The sequence below is a fragment of the Gracilinanus agilis genome, chromosome 3, assembly GCF_016433145.1.
Source record: "Gracilinanus agilis isolate LMUSP501 chromosome 3, AgileGrace, whole genome shotgun sequence".
Classification (NCBI taxonomy): domain Eukaryota; kingdom Metazoa; phylum Chordata; class Mammalia; order Didelphimorphia; family Didelphidae; genus Gracilinanus; species Gracilinanus agilis.
The window spans coordinates 74,024,892-74,041,795 of record NC_058132.1 but is presented as its reverse complement, the minus strand read 5'-3'; the positions used below and the strand labels follow the sequence as shown (position 1 = coordinate 74,041,795).

Below are 16,904 nucleotides of genomic sequence, written 5' to 3'. Positions count from 1 at the left end.
AGGTCAATTGGTCTATCAGTAACTAGACCCCTAACATAGTCAGAGCAACTTTTTTATATAGTTTAGTGGTTACATAAGGTGCAAAAGGACCCCCTAAACCAGTGATGGGCAACATTTTGAGCTTAGTGTGTCAAAATTCACCAAGCATAACTCAGGTTGTGTGTCACTTTGAGAAAAAAAACCATAATTTCATGATACTTACAGATTAAATAACAAAAATGCATAATTGTAATATGTAACTGTATTTAATAAATCAAAATAGGTAAATTAATATAGGTAGAATTGTCATCTATAGTGCAAAAAGTGTCTACCCTACACTACAGCAAATTTTTCATCCTTGGCATATGGCTCCGTGTCATTGAAAATAGCTATGTGTGTCAGTGCTGACATGTGTGTCATAGGTTTGCCATCACTGCCCTAAACTAAGATTGTGGTTGGTTCTTAATTATACTATCTGACCATCTTAACAAGAGCTTTCACCCATCATGGCAACCAGAAATCCCAAATTTGGCCAACATTCTCTTGGAAGGCCACATAACATTTAATCCCACAGTGCCCTCCAGATCTTGGACTTTCTAGAGTCCATGGTGTTATGAAGGGAGCACAGAGTTAGTCATCTCTGGAACATTCTCCAGAATGTCCCATCTACCACTCCATGTCCCAATGGAGTTCAGTACCAGGAAAACATCTTGTGATCAAGTCTAATCATCCTTCATTCATCTTTCTTATCTCCTTCAACTGGCATGCTTGTTTTGCTTGCTTATTGAGAATTAATCATTAGGTCTGAACAATAATACTCTAAGTCTTTTAAGCTTGGCTATAATGGTTACTGTTATGATTAACAAAATTCTATAAATCAATAATAAACAATCAATAATCAATTTCACACAACTAAAATTAAATCACTATATTTCAACTATCACAAGGGCTGGCAAAATCCTAGGACTCTGAAGAGATTCCTACTATAGTATATCAAAATTGTAGCAAAAACATTATTAATTACATTTCCAAGTGAAAAGTTTCAAACAATTTACAAAATTCTTTTAACCTGTAATCCAAAAGAATCTATATTTAAAATAAATATGCCATTTCAACAATAGGTCAAAGTGATTTAACAAATTTAGACATTTTTATCTCAGAGTTGTTTTGATTTGCATTTATCTAATCAATAATCATTTAGAGCATTTTTATATAGTTATATATAACTTTGATTCCTTCATCCAAAAACTATCTTTTCATATCTTTTGACTATGTATCAGTTGAGGAATGGCTCATATTCTTATTTGACTAAGTTCTCTATATTTTAGATATGAGACTTCTATCTGAGGAACGGTCTATAAATTTCCACCAAACTTATTGCTCTCTTTCTAATCTTAGTTACATTAGTTTTATTTGCATAAAAAGTTTCAATTTAATGTACTCAAAATTATCTGTTTTATATTTTACAATGCTTTCTATCTCTTGTTTATTAATAAGTTCTTCTACCCACACATATGATAGGGAATCTATTCCCTGTTCTATTTTGCTTATAATATCTCTCTTTATCCTAGGTCATTTGTCCATTTTGATTTTATCTTAGTAAATAGTGTAAGTTGTTGGCCTATATCTAGTCTATATCTTTGTACATCTATCACATTGGCTAAAATGATAAAAGGGCAAAATGACAAATATTGGAGGGAATATAGGAAAATGGGGAAACATATACATTGTTGGTGGAACTGTAAATTTATCCAGTCATTTTGGAGTACAGTTTGGAATTATACTCAAAGAGTTATAAAACTGTTTGTACTTTTTGATCCAGCAATAACACTATTAGGTTTATTTCCTAAGGTGATCAAGGGAATAGGAAACTGAAGAGATGTCCATCGATTTGAGAATGACTGAACAAATTATGGTATATGATTATAATGGAATTATATTGTACTGTAAGAAATAACAAATAAGATGATCACAAAAAACCTGGAAAGAAGTGACTCAAAGTAAAGTGAGCAGAACTAGGACAATATTGTACATAGTAACAACGATAATATATGATGATCAACTGTGAATGACAACTATTATCAACAACGCAAGAACTCTCTCTCTCTCTCTCTCTCTCTCTCTCTCTCTCTCACACACACACACACACACACACACACACACACACACACACACACAAACAAACATATACAATGTATTTAAAACAGTTTTCCTTATGGATGGACAAAGTACAAAACATAGCTGGCAGCCATCCCTTAAGGGGGATGGTCAGAGTGGGCACATAAAATCCATTTTCAATTGTTGAACTCATTACATTTAAAATTCAATTCAATTCAAATTCATTTCAGTTGTTGAAGTAAAAAAAAATTCAATTGTGTATTCTCTTAAAGGGAGAAGAGTTTAAATTCACATTTCTGCTTAGTTATTTCAAGGATCCATTGAAAAAATAAAGACATCCCACTCAGGGTCTTCAGTCTTGAGGTCAGCAGAATTGAGAGTCAATTGTGGTCTCCTAAGCTTGCTGCCAGGATCCTCTACTGCAGTCGCATCCCTGAGACAAGATGGTGAAGTCAACAGGCCGTATTGGACGCCTGGTGACCAGGACAACATTCATCTCCAGTGGAGCAGATGACCTCAACTACATGGTTTACATGTTTCAATATGATTCTGCCCACAGCAAGTTCAAGGACACTGTAAAGGCAGAGAATCGAAAGCTATTGATCAATGGAAAAGCCATTACCATCTTCCAGGAGTGGCATCCTGGCTTCATTAAATGGGGAGATGCTGGAGCAGAGTAGGCTGTGGAGTCTATTGGCATCTTTACCCCCATGGAAAAAGCCAGAGCTCACTTGAAGGGTTGAGCCAAGTAGGTCATTATCTCTACCCCTTTTGCTGATGTCCCAATGTTCATGATGGGAGTGAACCATGAGAAATATGATAATTCCCTCCAGATTGTCAGTAATGCCTCCTGCACTTCCTACTGCTTGGGCCCCTTGGCCAAGGTCATTCATGACAACTTTGGCATTGTGGAAGGACTTGTGACCACAGTCCATGCCATTACTGCTACCCAGAAGACAGTAGATGGCCTCTTTGGCAAGTTGTGGTGTGATGGGCATGGTGCTACCCAGAATATCATCCCTGCTTCCACTGGTGCTGCCAAGGTTATGGGCAAGATCATACCTGAGCTGAATGGGAAGTTCACAAGCATGGCCTTCCGTGTTCTTATTCCTAATGTGTCCATGGTGGTTTTGACTTCCTGCCTGGAGAAAGCTGCCAAATACAATGATATTAAGAAGGTGGTGAAGCAAGCTGCAGAGGGATCCTTGAAGGGCATCTTTGGCTACACAGAGGACCAGGTTGTATCCTGTGACTTTAACAGTGACACCCACTCTTGTAACTTTGATGCTGGCACTGGCATTGCCCTCAACAACCGTTTTGTCAAGCTCATTTCTTGTTATAACAATGTGTACAGTTACTGCTACTGTGTAGTAGACCTCATGATACACCTGGCCTCTGAGGAGTATAGTGGAAAGCCATAGATCTTCATCTTCAGCCAAAAAAGAGGAGTTCCACCACTGGGGAGTCCACATCCATAACCTATGTCCCTATGCTGGGGATCCCATGCCCCGTTCACATCCCTGCCCAGAAGCACCCCTGTGGTGGTGAGGAGGAGCACATTCAGAGCAGAGAGAGAGAAAGAGAGAGAGAGAGAGAGAGAGAGAGAGAGAGAGAGAGAGAGAAAAGAGAGTTAATTGCAAAATAATTTTGTTGTGGTGAAAGGAGCCCACTGCTGCTAGCAATGTTGGGAGTCAGATTTGATTAAATTCTGCTAATTATCCAAATACTTGCAAGTATACAATTTATAATGTGAAAACACATACCTGGCAACTATCCCTTGGCAGAGGGGACATTTTGGAGTGGACCTAAAATTGTGCCTGGGCCATTAAAAAAGATTATTACTATTTTGCATTTTCTCCAGATGACATGTAGATTCAATTTTAATAATCATTTCCTACATTTTGTTATCTGTGTTCCCTCTTCCTCCTACCCCTCTCCCCTCCTTGAGAGGACAGGTAATATGATATAGGTTGTACATGTTGTATTATGGAATACATATTTCCATGTTCATTATGTTGTAAAAGAGGGCTTATTTCACTTATACTAAAGAAAAATTTGTGAAGGAAATAAAATGAAGATTGGCATGCTTCAATCTGCATTCAGACTCCATAAGTTGATGGACTGTATGATGGCAGATAGCCTTTTTCATCATCATGAGTCCCTTGGAGTAGTTCTGGATCCTTGCATTATTCATCAGAGTTAAGTCATTCACAGTAGATCATTGTGCATTATTTCTGTTTCTGTGTACAACATTTTCCTGGTTCTGCTCCCTTCACTTTTCATCACTTCATATAATTCTTTCCAGGTTTTATTGAGATCATGTCATTCATCATTTCTTATGGTGCAATGATATTCCATTACAATCATTTTCCACAACTTGTTCAGCCATTTCCCAGCTTACAGATATCTTTTTAGTTCTTTGCCACTACAGAAAGAGCTATTATAAATATTTTTGTACAGGTAGCTCCTTTCCCCCTATCTTTGATCTCTCTAGTAGTGGTATTGCTGAATATGCACAGTTTTATGGCCCTTTCTGTTCTGGAGAGCTTGATATTATCTGGTTCAAGAGGGTACACTCTTACAGAATTACCAGGCTTCGATGAATCTTTAAAAATAGTCTAGGAATTTATTGAGTGAATGGCTGGGAGGCAGGTGCAGGTGAAGTCTGCCTTCCTGAAGAGAAGGGGTCCAGGACTTTTATACCTTAAAGGAACAGAGACTGCGTGACCAGGAACAGAAGGTAGGGAGGGGGACAAACAAGGGGGATTAGGTGACATTCCTGTGGAAGTGCCTTGGTGTCTGGGATAGAAGCACAGGTATACATTGTCTATGACATGTTAAGCCTTGATCATAAAAGAGGGTGAGTTGCATATCTCAGAGAATCTAGTGATGTTTGAGATGCAAACAGAAGGTGCGCTAAAAACTCTTATGAGAACACTAGGAGAAATGTACCTCTCAGAAAATCCTTTGTACCTTAGTTGCATCAGGGCCAGCTTTCTGTAGTCAGTACTTCAGGGGGTTCAGGATTGGGAAATTCCTCAAGTATGCTTTTGATCTGTGATTCCTCTAGAGACTTGGGGTGTCCAGGGGACCCCATACCCCCATACCATCTGGGCATTGTTCCAAATTGCTTTCTAGAATGGCTGTATGAATTCATAGCTCCACCAATTTCCCCTACATCCTGTCCAACATTCATCACTTTCCATTTTTTGTCATTTTAGCCAGTCTGATAGGGGTGAGGTGGTAGCTCGGAAATATTTTAATTAGCATTCCTCTACTCAAGAGTGATTTGGAGCCCACAGACCTTTTAACAAGTCCTCCATCAAAAAGCAAGGGACTCAACCAAAAGGAGACAGGAGTTCAGAGAATTTGCAAGTTCCTTTACCCAAACTGAGCTGCTGAATTGAATACAGACAGACACACAAGGGGTCTCTGCTGCCTTTTGGGAAGTCAAAAGCAATGGCCATCCTGGGCAGTCAGGCAGGAACTTTGAATCTCACTGGGGCTGCCAGTTAGGTCACTCTGAAATAAAGAGGACTACCAGAATAGCGACAGAAAAGGGTCTTTAATTTGCACTTCAGAGTAATCACACTGCATCACACAGAGTGGAGGAATTCCAGAAGAGGTGCAGAAGGAGCAGGATTGAAATATCCTTCAACAAGGAGAAGTGCTTAGGAGGGGCAGCAACAAGGAGAAGTCATTGACATCTGATCAGATCAAAGGGCTTCAGGGGCAGTAAGTTTTCAAAGATCTCACAAGTCCTGCTCCAAACATGATGTCAGTGAACCCTTCTGACAACTGCATTTATTGGGGTTCCTATAGACAGAAACACATGGCCTAAAATTCTATTAGAAAACACAGGCCAGGAAGAATGGAAAGTTTTCAGGGATGAAATGATGAAGACATAAACAGAAAGGAAAAAAAGGATTTGCAAAAAGGGTGATATGGATATGCAGGCAATTCACCAACCAACTTAGATTTCATTAAAGCCATATTCAGAGGTCAGAAGCAAGGAGAGGAAATTCCTAGGGAGAAAAGGCAAAGCTATACTAAAGTATGACATGATCCTGTAAAAACTATTTGCGTATTCTATTCTAAGTCCATTTTATATCCATTCTCAGTCCAAAGACAGTTGAATCTGGCAATGAAATTCAAAGCACAAAACACTATTTCTAACCCCTGTTGGGGAAAGAGATAAAAGGAACAAAACAAAAGGAGAGAATAAAATCATTGACTTGGGTGGAAAGGACAACAAGAAGTGACAACAGAAATTGGAATTGCTTCATTCTTACCTTATGAAGAGACCAGTTTATTTAGCAACATTATGAATTTAAGAACTCTGATCAGATGCAGTGGTGTTGTTGTTGAGTCATTTCAGACCAATCTGACTCTTTGTGATCCCATTTGGAGTTTTAATGGCAAAGATACTGGAATGGTGTGACACTTTCTTCTCCAGCTCATTTTAGAAATAAGGAAAGTGAAGCAAACAGGGTTAAATAACTTGCCCAGAGTCACATAGCTGGTATCTGAGGCCAGATTTGAAACCAGAAAGAGGAGTCTTCCTGACTCCAGACTGAGAGTTCTATCCATTATGCTACTTAGCTGCCCCTTAACATTGCTACACTCATATTTCTTGTTACCTTATGAAAATGAGAATCCATGCTGAAAATCTTAACATAATGCATTATATTTTTAGGAAAATCCACTACATTCCTCAAGTTTTCTATGTTCTATTCTAAGCTATTTATTCTCCTTCCATCTTTTGACTCAAGAAGTTTGGAATTGTGTTTCTGAATAAAATTCCTAATTCTTTAGAAGTTTTTAAATTTTTTATTGTTGTTATTGTATATGTTGTTCTCCTGATTCTCTTTATCAGTTCAAGTCTTCCAAGGTTTCTCTGAAACCTTCATCATTTCTTATAGCATAATAATATTCTGTTACATCTATATATCTTAACTTGTTCAGCTATTCTCCAACTTACGAAAACCCAGTAAGATTTCAATTTCTTTGTCACCTCAAAGAGAGCTATAAATGTTTTTGTATATCCTTAGAATTTATTTTGCTTAGGACTACTTTCTTCCTTTAATTTATCCTTCCTCTAATTCCTCCTCACTTCTCTTTCCTTCTCTTTTTCTCTTGAATAAAGTGCATTTCTTTCCTGTGTGTGTATATGTGTATGTGTGTGTTCTTTCTTCCTTTGATCAGTTCAAAAGAGAGTGAGATTTGTCAGTTTCTCTATTCCCCAACACCTTATATGGATGTCTACTTACACACTGATTATGTGAGGTAATCTTGCTTTCTCTTCCTTCTTCAATACATGTCTTTTCTCCTCACTTTCCATTGTTCTTTTAAGACTATCAGAATGTAAGAGAAGCACTCTCAGGCCTTATTTAATTAGATTCCTGCTGGGGCTCCTAATGATGAAAGAGTTCAGAAGGAGTATGTATATTATTTCCATGTATTTGAATAGAAGCAATTTCTCCCTGTTTAGTTCCTTCTGCTTATTCATGTTTTTATTTTTATTTATTTATTTATTTATTTATTTGTTTGTTTGTTTATTTTGTTTTTAAGACCCTTACCTTCCATCTTGGAGTCAATACTGTGTATTGGCTCCAAGGCAGAAGAGAGGTAAGGGTAGGCAATGGAAGTCAAGTGACTTGCCCAGGGTCACACAGCTGGGAAGTGTCTGAGGCCAGATTTGAACCTAGGACCTCTCATCTCTAGGCCTGGTTCTCAATCCACTGAGCTACCCAGCTTCCCCCTGCTTATTCATGTTTATGTGATTGTTTTTTGTATGTTTACAATGAATGATTGTTTATTGTGTGTTTACTATTTATTATATTTTATATATTGTATGTTTATAGTGTATAGTTATTTATTATAGATTTCTTTTAACTTCTATGTTTGAATTTCAAAGTTTCTACCCAACTCTAATATTTTCATCAGCAGTACTTTGAAAATCCTCTATTTTATTAAAAATCTATTTGTCTGCTGTAGAATTATACTCAATTTCTAGAGTGTTTCTTAGTTACAAGTTTATGTGCTTTGCCCTCTGGAATAGCATATACCAAATTCTTTGCTCCTTTATAATGATGTCTGCTCAATCATGAGTTATCCTGATTCAATTATGGATCTGGATTTTGGTTATCATACTCCTGGGAGTTTTCATTTGGGAGTTTCTCTAAGGAAGTTACCAAGTAGATTCTTTCTATGTTACTTTGTCATCTAGTTCTAAGACATCTGGGAAGCTTTCTTTTAAGATTTCTCAAAATAGCATGTCTAGGGTCTTTTTTTTTTTTATCATTTCAGATAGTTTGATTCTTAATGATTCTTAAATTTTTTTCTCCTCAGTCTGTTTTCTAAGTTGATTACTTTTGCTATAAGATACTTTAAGTTTTCTTCTTTTTTTCTAGTCTTTTGGCTTTGCTCTAGTATTTCTTAGTGTCTCATGAAATGACTGGCTTATATTGGGTCCATTTTAACCTTTAGAGATTTTTTTGCTTGGGTAAAGTTTTGTACTTCTTGGGCCAGCATGCTAATTCCTTTCCTTTATAGTGCTCATTTCTTTCCCTTTTTTGCCCTTTAGACTGATATCAATTTTATTTTATTTTAAAAACATTTTTATTTTGAATATTTTCCCCTAGTTACATATTTCATGTTCTTTCCCTCTCCCCCAATCCCCCCTAATCCCCCTTAGCCAACACACAATTCCACTGGATTTTACATGTATCAAGACCTAATTCCATATTATTGATAGTTGGACTAGACACAGTGATTCCCAAAGTTGGCACCACCGCCCCCTGGTGGGTGCTGCAGTGGTCCAGGGAGGCGGTGATGGCCACAGGTGCATTTATCTTTCCTATTAATTGCTATTAAAATTTTTAAAAATTAATATCCAGGGGGCTAAGTAATATTTTTTCTGGAAAGGGGGCAGTTGTCCAAAAAAGTTTGGGAACCAATGGACTAAAGTTATTGCTTAGAGTCTACATCCCCAATAACATTCCCATCAGCCCATGTGTTCAAGCAGTTGTTTTTCTTCTGTGTTTCTCCTCCCACAGTTCTTCCTCTGAATGTGGCTAATATTCTTTCTCATAAGTCCCTCAGCCTTACTCTGGATCCTTGCATTGTTGCTAGTAGAGAAGTCCGTTATGTTTGATTGTACCACAGTGTATCAGTCTCTGTGTACAATGTTCTCCTGGATCTGCTCCTTTCACTCTGCATCTGATTTCAATTTTAAAACATTTCATTTCACTCCTTAACTCTTGCTTCATCTGTTCCAGAAATTCTAGTTGAATTTGTGCCTCGACTGTTTCTTTAAAGTTTTCTTTGTAGATGTTTTAGAGTCCTTCTCTTTTATGGGTTTGTGGCTTGTGTCCTTGTTACCATAATAGCTTTATATGGTGGGATTCTTTCATCATTTGTTCATTCTTGTGACCATTTTCTAACTTCAGACTTGATGTTAGAAGGCTGGGCTTTGTCCATTTTTAGTGGGAAAATCTGAGCTTTTTCCCAGATAAACTTGATGTGAATATTTTCCCCACTTAACTGTTTCTCTTTTAATTTCAATTGTATTGGTTTTATATATGTCAAACCTTTTAACTTTTATTTATGATGAAAACTATACATTTTATCTTCTCTGATTCTCTGTGTACCTTGTTTGGTCATGAATTCTCTCATACATAGATCCAAAAAAGTAATTTCTTCCTTATTGTCTAATTTATGTCATTCTCTAATTTATGTACCTACTTGAATTCTATCTTTGTTTATAGTGAAAGATAAATATCAATGACCAGTCTCTTTCCAGTCTATTTTCTTCTTTCCCAAGCAATTTCCGTCAGATAGTGAGTTCTTATGCCAATATCTGGGACCTTTAGTTTGATCAGACACTAGGTTACTATTCCCATTGGCTGCTTTCATCCCTTTTGTAAGACAAAGCCCTAAGCTTTCAGCAACCTCCCTTTACATATATATTTATGCAGATATTGTCTAACCTCCAAAGAATGAAACTTTCTCCAGGGCAAAAACACTTTTACTTTGGCTTTTATAGCACCATCACCTATCTTGCACAATGCCTAATATAGCTTGTTTGATGATTTTTAGATGCATTTTAAATAGCAGTGAATAAGATGGATGAGAGAGTTGATATTCTACAGGTGACATGGTCAGTTAGGAAGCTAGTGCTAAAAAATCTGAATCAGAAAAGTCTTTTTTTTTAATTATTAAGGAAGAGAAGAAAAGGCAAACTGAAATGTGTAGCCTGAGAGAACAGATTTACTATTATTATTATTCCTGGAAGAAAGTTAATGTAAAATATGTTACTAAAACAATACTAGGAAAGTCATGTGATTGATGTAACATCGAGGATGTTACTTTGTATGGACACTTTAGACCTTTAGCTGAAGCTTAATATGGTTCAGTGTCCCAGGAACACTATAGAACAATTTTTTGTTAATGAGTTATGTGAAAACATTAGTAGTAGTTATTTATCTTTGGGAAATTTTTCATGGCTTTTGATGATCTTGAGTTTTATTTTTTAAAATGAGAGGATTGATTTAAATACTTTCAAAGATGTCTTTTCACTCTTCAGTCTAGGAGCTTATGAACCTCAAGCTATTCCTTGAAACAAAGATTAAGATTGATATTTTTTTTCATATTTGGCTGTGTGATTCTGGAGATCTCTTTATCATCTCTGATAATCTGATAAGGAGAGTTTAGTTGATAAGGAAATAAAGAGAGGACAGGGGAGTTGTCTTTTACCTCATGCTTCTAGCTCTGGTTCCAGGAGCATGGAGTTTATTATATATATATTTCAAGACTCATTTCACACAAAAGAACCCCCTGAAACTTCGCGTTTGTGCAGAAACACAAATTATGTCACATCAAAGCACAATAAAGTTATAGTTTTACAAAGAATTTTCTTACGAAGATAATGCCAGAGAAACAGTCTCAGGGTTAAAAATGAGCCTCACTTTATCTAAAAGTTATTTTGCCTGAGCTTGCCACTCTGTGACCTTGGGATGCCTGGAGCAGTTAGAGAGATATACCCATAGCTGTAGCTTTACTCTGCTGAGTAAAAAAAGGCTGTTAACTCATTAAGTGCTGGTTTACTAAAAACTTAAAGTTGTCCTAGAAGGCTATAATATTTTTCAATAAGGAAAGGTGTGGATCATAAAAGGGGTCAAAAGAGGAGTCTCAGATTTTTATCTGTTCTCTTATTGGCTTCCCACATGTGATTCTTAGGCTGTAATAGCTTCTGAAGAATTCACGTTGAAAGTCATCCAGAGGATGATGAGTTAGAAGTAGAATAGGAATGATGTACAAATAGATTGAGACGTAGTATCAATGAAAAATTTCATGAAAGTCTGTATAAAGGATGGCAAAATGGGAAATAAGACCAGAAAAACTGACCCATGAGCTTTATTTGGCATCCATACAATGTCAAGAGAAGTAGAGAAGGTCCCCAGCACACGGGGCTGAAAGAAAACCTAGGATTTATTGGAGAGCTTGGACAAATGAGAGGAATGACCACCTACTCAAAAATAATCTTGAACTGGACATCAGTGCATCAAAGGTTCTTTTATTTCATCCTGGAGTGAATGGCTATTGAAGAACTTGTGTTACAGCTAGCAAGCAGGTACAAAGCATGGAGGCTCACAGGCTCCTTTTATCCTGTTCCCTGCTGCAAAGATAGTCCTTTCCCTCCTTCACCATTGGCTGGTTACTTGAGAGTTACAATCCTATCTCAAAAGCTAGCTAATCAGAAAGTGCAGTATACAAACTGAATTATCCTAATTATTCAAGCAGGATTTAATTTACCAAAACAAGCACTGGGATTTAAACAAACAAAACAAAGACTGTTTGAATCCTATTCATCTACATATCCCACAGCCTTTGATGGGGATAGCTTATCAGTTCCAGTCTCATAGCCTTAGCTGATGTGGTTTTGAGGAAATGGGGCTTAGGGTAGACACTTAGGAGACATGACCGGACATTCCTACTTCAATTCCATTTTGTATCTTTGTGAGAGGAGTCCACCAGCTTAGGTTCTTGCTCCTCACACAAATGTCCCAGAAATTGAGAAGATATAGATAGTTTGCAATGTGTATTATTGGAAAGAGTGTCCTCTTGGATGAAATCACAAATCCATTAAAATATTGAATTATCGACATGTGATAAAAGCTCAAATCTATACAGGACAGATCTAATTAATCTAGATTAATTTGAGTAGTTTAAAGATTTAAATGATAACAGGAATTGTGGACTCCAGACTTTTGGTCCCTATAAGTTTTATATTTAAAAATGATAATGATATTTCTTCATCTGCAATATTTTTCTCTATCCACAAGTTATCCAGTGCCAAGGAACCTAAACTTTGGGTTTACATAGGTCCAACATTAGAAGCCTATACTAAGATTGGGATAAGTAGGTGGCACAGTGAATACAGCACTGAGTCTGAAGTCAAGAGGACCTCAGCCTCAGACACTCACTGGCTGTATAACCTTTAGAAAATCACTTAACCTCTGTCCAAAAAATGAGGGTAATAATATCATCCACTTCCCAGGGTTGTTGTAAGGATCAAGTGAGATAATATTTATTAAATGCTTAACATAGTATCTGACAAATAATAGGTACTATATGAATGTTAGCTATTATTATTATTATTATCTTTATGACTCACTTTGTCCAAACCAAGAGTTTCCTCTAGGAACCTCAGAATATACCTTGAATGTAGGTTTCCAAATATGTGAATAAAAGAGTTCCCTACTTCCTATGAAAGCATTCAGGCTAATGCATATGAGGTAGAAGGAAGTTTTCATGTCTCCCTACAGAAAATGAGAAAAATATAAAAGGTTCACAGTAATTAATAAAGAGTCAATGTAATTATCTTCCCTTTTCTGATGATTCTCATCTTCATCTTAAGATCTCATACAATATCACTGTCTTAAGGGTTTGGATTTCCTCTGGAAGGAAACAATCTTAGAATTTCTAGAGAGGCAACCACTTGACATTCTAGTGAGCCATGTCTTTTTCCTAGACCTCCAGCTTTCTGGTACTGCCATAAGGAATTATACTCTCCTGAAAAGAAATTAATGTGGGGTTACTGGATATAGCAACCACTTCCAGACCTATATGATGCAAATAACTGACATTAGTAGCTGATCAGGAAGTCCAGGATTTTGCTAATAAGTATCATAATTCCTTCACTTGTAGCTTCCTTAATTCTAGGATTGGGAATGAGTCCTAGACTCATCCATAAGACTATCATTCAGAAACTTCCAACATTCCTTAAGAAATCTGAAATTCAAATATTTTTACCACTTGATCATGAGTTTAACCTCTTCAAGCTATTGTCTCTTGGGTCGAGAGGTTATATTGCTGCTGCTTGATGTAAGAATTCTCCTGAGGAGGACAATGCCTGTCACTTCCATCTCTTGGACCATATGTGCAACTGAGAAATATCTTTGTGCCATGAGGGCCATTAACTTTACTTGGAACAAGGCTTCTAGTGAGTAACTTTGCAGCTACCTAGGCTTTCTTCCATCCTTAGATCTGATCTTAGGACTCTGTCTTATGGTCCATGCTCAACTCTCTCAGAATCAGTAAGCCAAGGCAATCACAATTCTGTTAGCTTCATGGTGGGTGGCACTGACCCCCAACACCTGGAATCAACCACTTCACTCTCAATTGAATCACATCCTCAGGGAAATAAGAATGCAATGACAAGTACACAGGACAAGCAAATGAGAAGATGTCCAACTGGCATATCTACATCTTTCTTAGGAAGATACAATCAGCATCCCAAACAAAAGTTCCTAGTACTGGCATATCTCATAGAAATTAAAGGTTTGTTGCAACACCAAGTCAAGCAAGTCTGTCAGTGCCATTTTCCCAATAGCATGTGACCACATTGTGTCTCTGTGTCACAATTCTCACAATATTTCAAATTTTTTTCATTGTGGTGATGTTATTGGTGATCTGGGAGCAATGATCTTTGGATGTTATTATTGTAATTGTTTTGGGACATCTGAACCATTCCCATATAAGATACCAAACTTAAGAGATAAATGTTGTGTATGTTCTGACTGCTCTACCAACCATCCATTCCCCATCTCTCTTCCTCTCCTTGGGGATCACTATTCCCTGAGGCACAGCAATACTGAAATTAGGTCAATGGCCTCTAAGTGTTCAAGTGGAAGGAAAAGTCAATTGATGTGGCAAACATCATTATTGTCCTATTTTAAGAAACTGCCACACAAAATTGGGACACTAATGCATTGCTGATGGAGTTGTGAATTGATCCAAACATTCTGGAAAGCAATTTGGAACTTTGCCCAAAGGGCTTTAAAAGACTGCCTACCCTTTGATCCATTCATACCACTGCTGAGTTTATACCCCAAGAGATCACAAGGAAAAAGACTTGTACAAAAATATTCATAGCCTTGCTCTTTGAGGTGGCAAAAAATTGGAAAATGAGGGGATACCCTTTGATTGGGGAATGGCTAAACAAATTGTGGCATCTGTTGATGATGGAATACTATTGTTCTGAAAGGAGTAATGAACTGGAGGAATTCCACGTGAACTGGAACAACCTCCAGGGATGCAGAGTGAAAGGAGCAGAACATGGAGAACATTGTACACAGAGACTGATACACTGTGGCACAATTGAACATAATGGACTTCTCTACTAGCAGCAATGCAAGGATCATGGACAATTCTGAGGGACTTTTGAGAAAGAATGCTATTCACATGCAGAGAAAGAATTATGGGAGCAGAAATGCAGAAGAAAAACAACTACTTGATCACATGGTTCGATGGGGATATGACTGGGGATGTAGATTCTAAACGATCACTCTAGTGCAAATATTAATAATATGGAAATAGGTCTTGATCAATGACACATGTAAAACCCAGTGGAATTGCTCATCGGCTATGGGAAGGGGAGAGAGGAGAGGAAGGAAAGAACATGAATTATGTAACCATGAAAAATATTCTTAATTAATTAATTAATTAATTAGTTTTAAAAAAAGAAACTGCCACAGCCTCCCCAGCCTTCAGCAAACATCACCCTGCTCAGTCAGCAGTCATCAACATGAAAGTAAGACCCTCTACCAGCAAAAAAGATCATGAATTGCTGAAGGCTCAGTTGATTGTTAGCATTTTCAGCCATAAGTATTTTATGCACTGTTTTAGACATTATACTATTATATGCTTGAAAGACTATTATATTTAAAAATCTGACTGGAATATGCACTGGGAAATAAAAAAGTTCATATAACTTACTCTACTGTGGGCTGAGAGAGTAGGAGAAAGTACAAACAGCCACTCCTTGAGCATTCCTGTAGGATGAAATCTTAAATTTCTAAATTTCATATGTTCCCTGAGCACAGAATACAAAGAATTTAAAGGAAAAGTTCATATGCCCAAAGGGCACTAAAAGACCACCTGCCCTTTGATCCAGCCAAACTGCTGCTGGGTTTGGACCCCAAAGATATAATAGGGAAAAAGATTTGTACAAAAATTCATAGCCTCACTCTTTGTGGTGGCAAAAAAATTGGAAAACAAGGGGATGCCTTTCAATTGGGGAATGAATGAACAAATTGTGATGGAATACTATTGTGCTGAAAGGAATAATGAACTGGAGGAATTCCATGTGAACTGGAAAGATCTCCAGGAATTGATGCAGAGTGAAAGGAGCAGAACCAGGAGAACATTATACACAGAGACTGATACACTGTGGCACAATCAAATGTAATGAACTTCTCTACTAGCAACAATGCAATGATCCAGGACAATTCTGAGGGACTTATGAGAAAGAACGATAGCCACATCCAGAGAAAGAACTATGGAAGCAGAAACACAGAAGAAAAACAACTGCTTGATCACATAGGTTGATGGGGATATGATTGGGAATGTAGGCTCTTAAATGATCACCCTAGTGCAAATATCAAAAATAGGGAAATAGATCTTGATCAAAGACACATGTAAAACTCAGTGGAATTGAGCATTGGCTATGGGAGGGGGATGGAGGAGAGGAGGGAAAGAACATGAATCCTGTAAACATGGGGAAAGGTTCTAAATCAATCAATTAATTTGACATAAAAAAACATCACTGACTTGTTGCTCTAAAGTATGGTGGGTGAAAATTATACATGATATGATATCCACAAATAAATGAATCAAACTTACTTAAAAAAATAAAAATAAAGGAAAAGTTCAGATTAGTGAATTCATACCATACAATAAAACTGATTTCACTAGACATAGGGAAAAAAATAAAAGTAAATAAATTGGTGTTAGATGGTGAAGATTTACCCTACCTGTTAATGCTTCTACAAACTAGAAGACAGAACTGGAACTAGACCCATAACAGAACAGAGCAGCTCTGGAATTGATTCACGAGATGGAGTCAGGATGGTTCACTCAATTCCCACTATTATTCTACAAATTCTTCAAAGATAGAAACTATCTGGTTTTGTATTTTAAAAAGTGACTCCCAGGACAATGGCTGGCACATATAGGTCCTTTAATGAAAACTTGCATTGGTATTACCTAAAGAGCAATTTAAAACACACAGGCAAAAAAAAAATAATAAGTGAGAAAGAGGCTAATGTTCTCCTAGCTCCAACTATAGGAAGGCTCCTTAGATCAGATAGCTATTGGGAACATCATTTCATCCAATTGTAGAGGCATAAAGAAGAAATAAATGGGCACTCTGCTAATGGAGACTTTATGGTAAGAGGAGAATGGATAACTGGTCCCACTTACATCTGAAATACAAAAACAGACAAAAATTTCTCTGCCTCCAT

The 16,904-nt window shown here is 37.1% G+C and overlaps 1 pseudogene; it reads left to right on the top strand.

The window, feature by feature from the left end:
- The first annotated feature begins 2,540 nt into the window (after positions 1–2,540).
- Positions 2,541–3,518, top strand: LOC123241057 (annotated as a pseudogene).
- Positions 3,519–16,904: the final 13,386 nt, after the last annotated feature.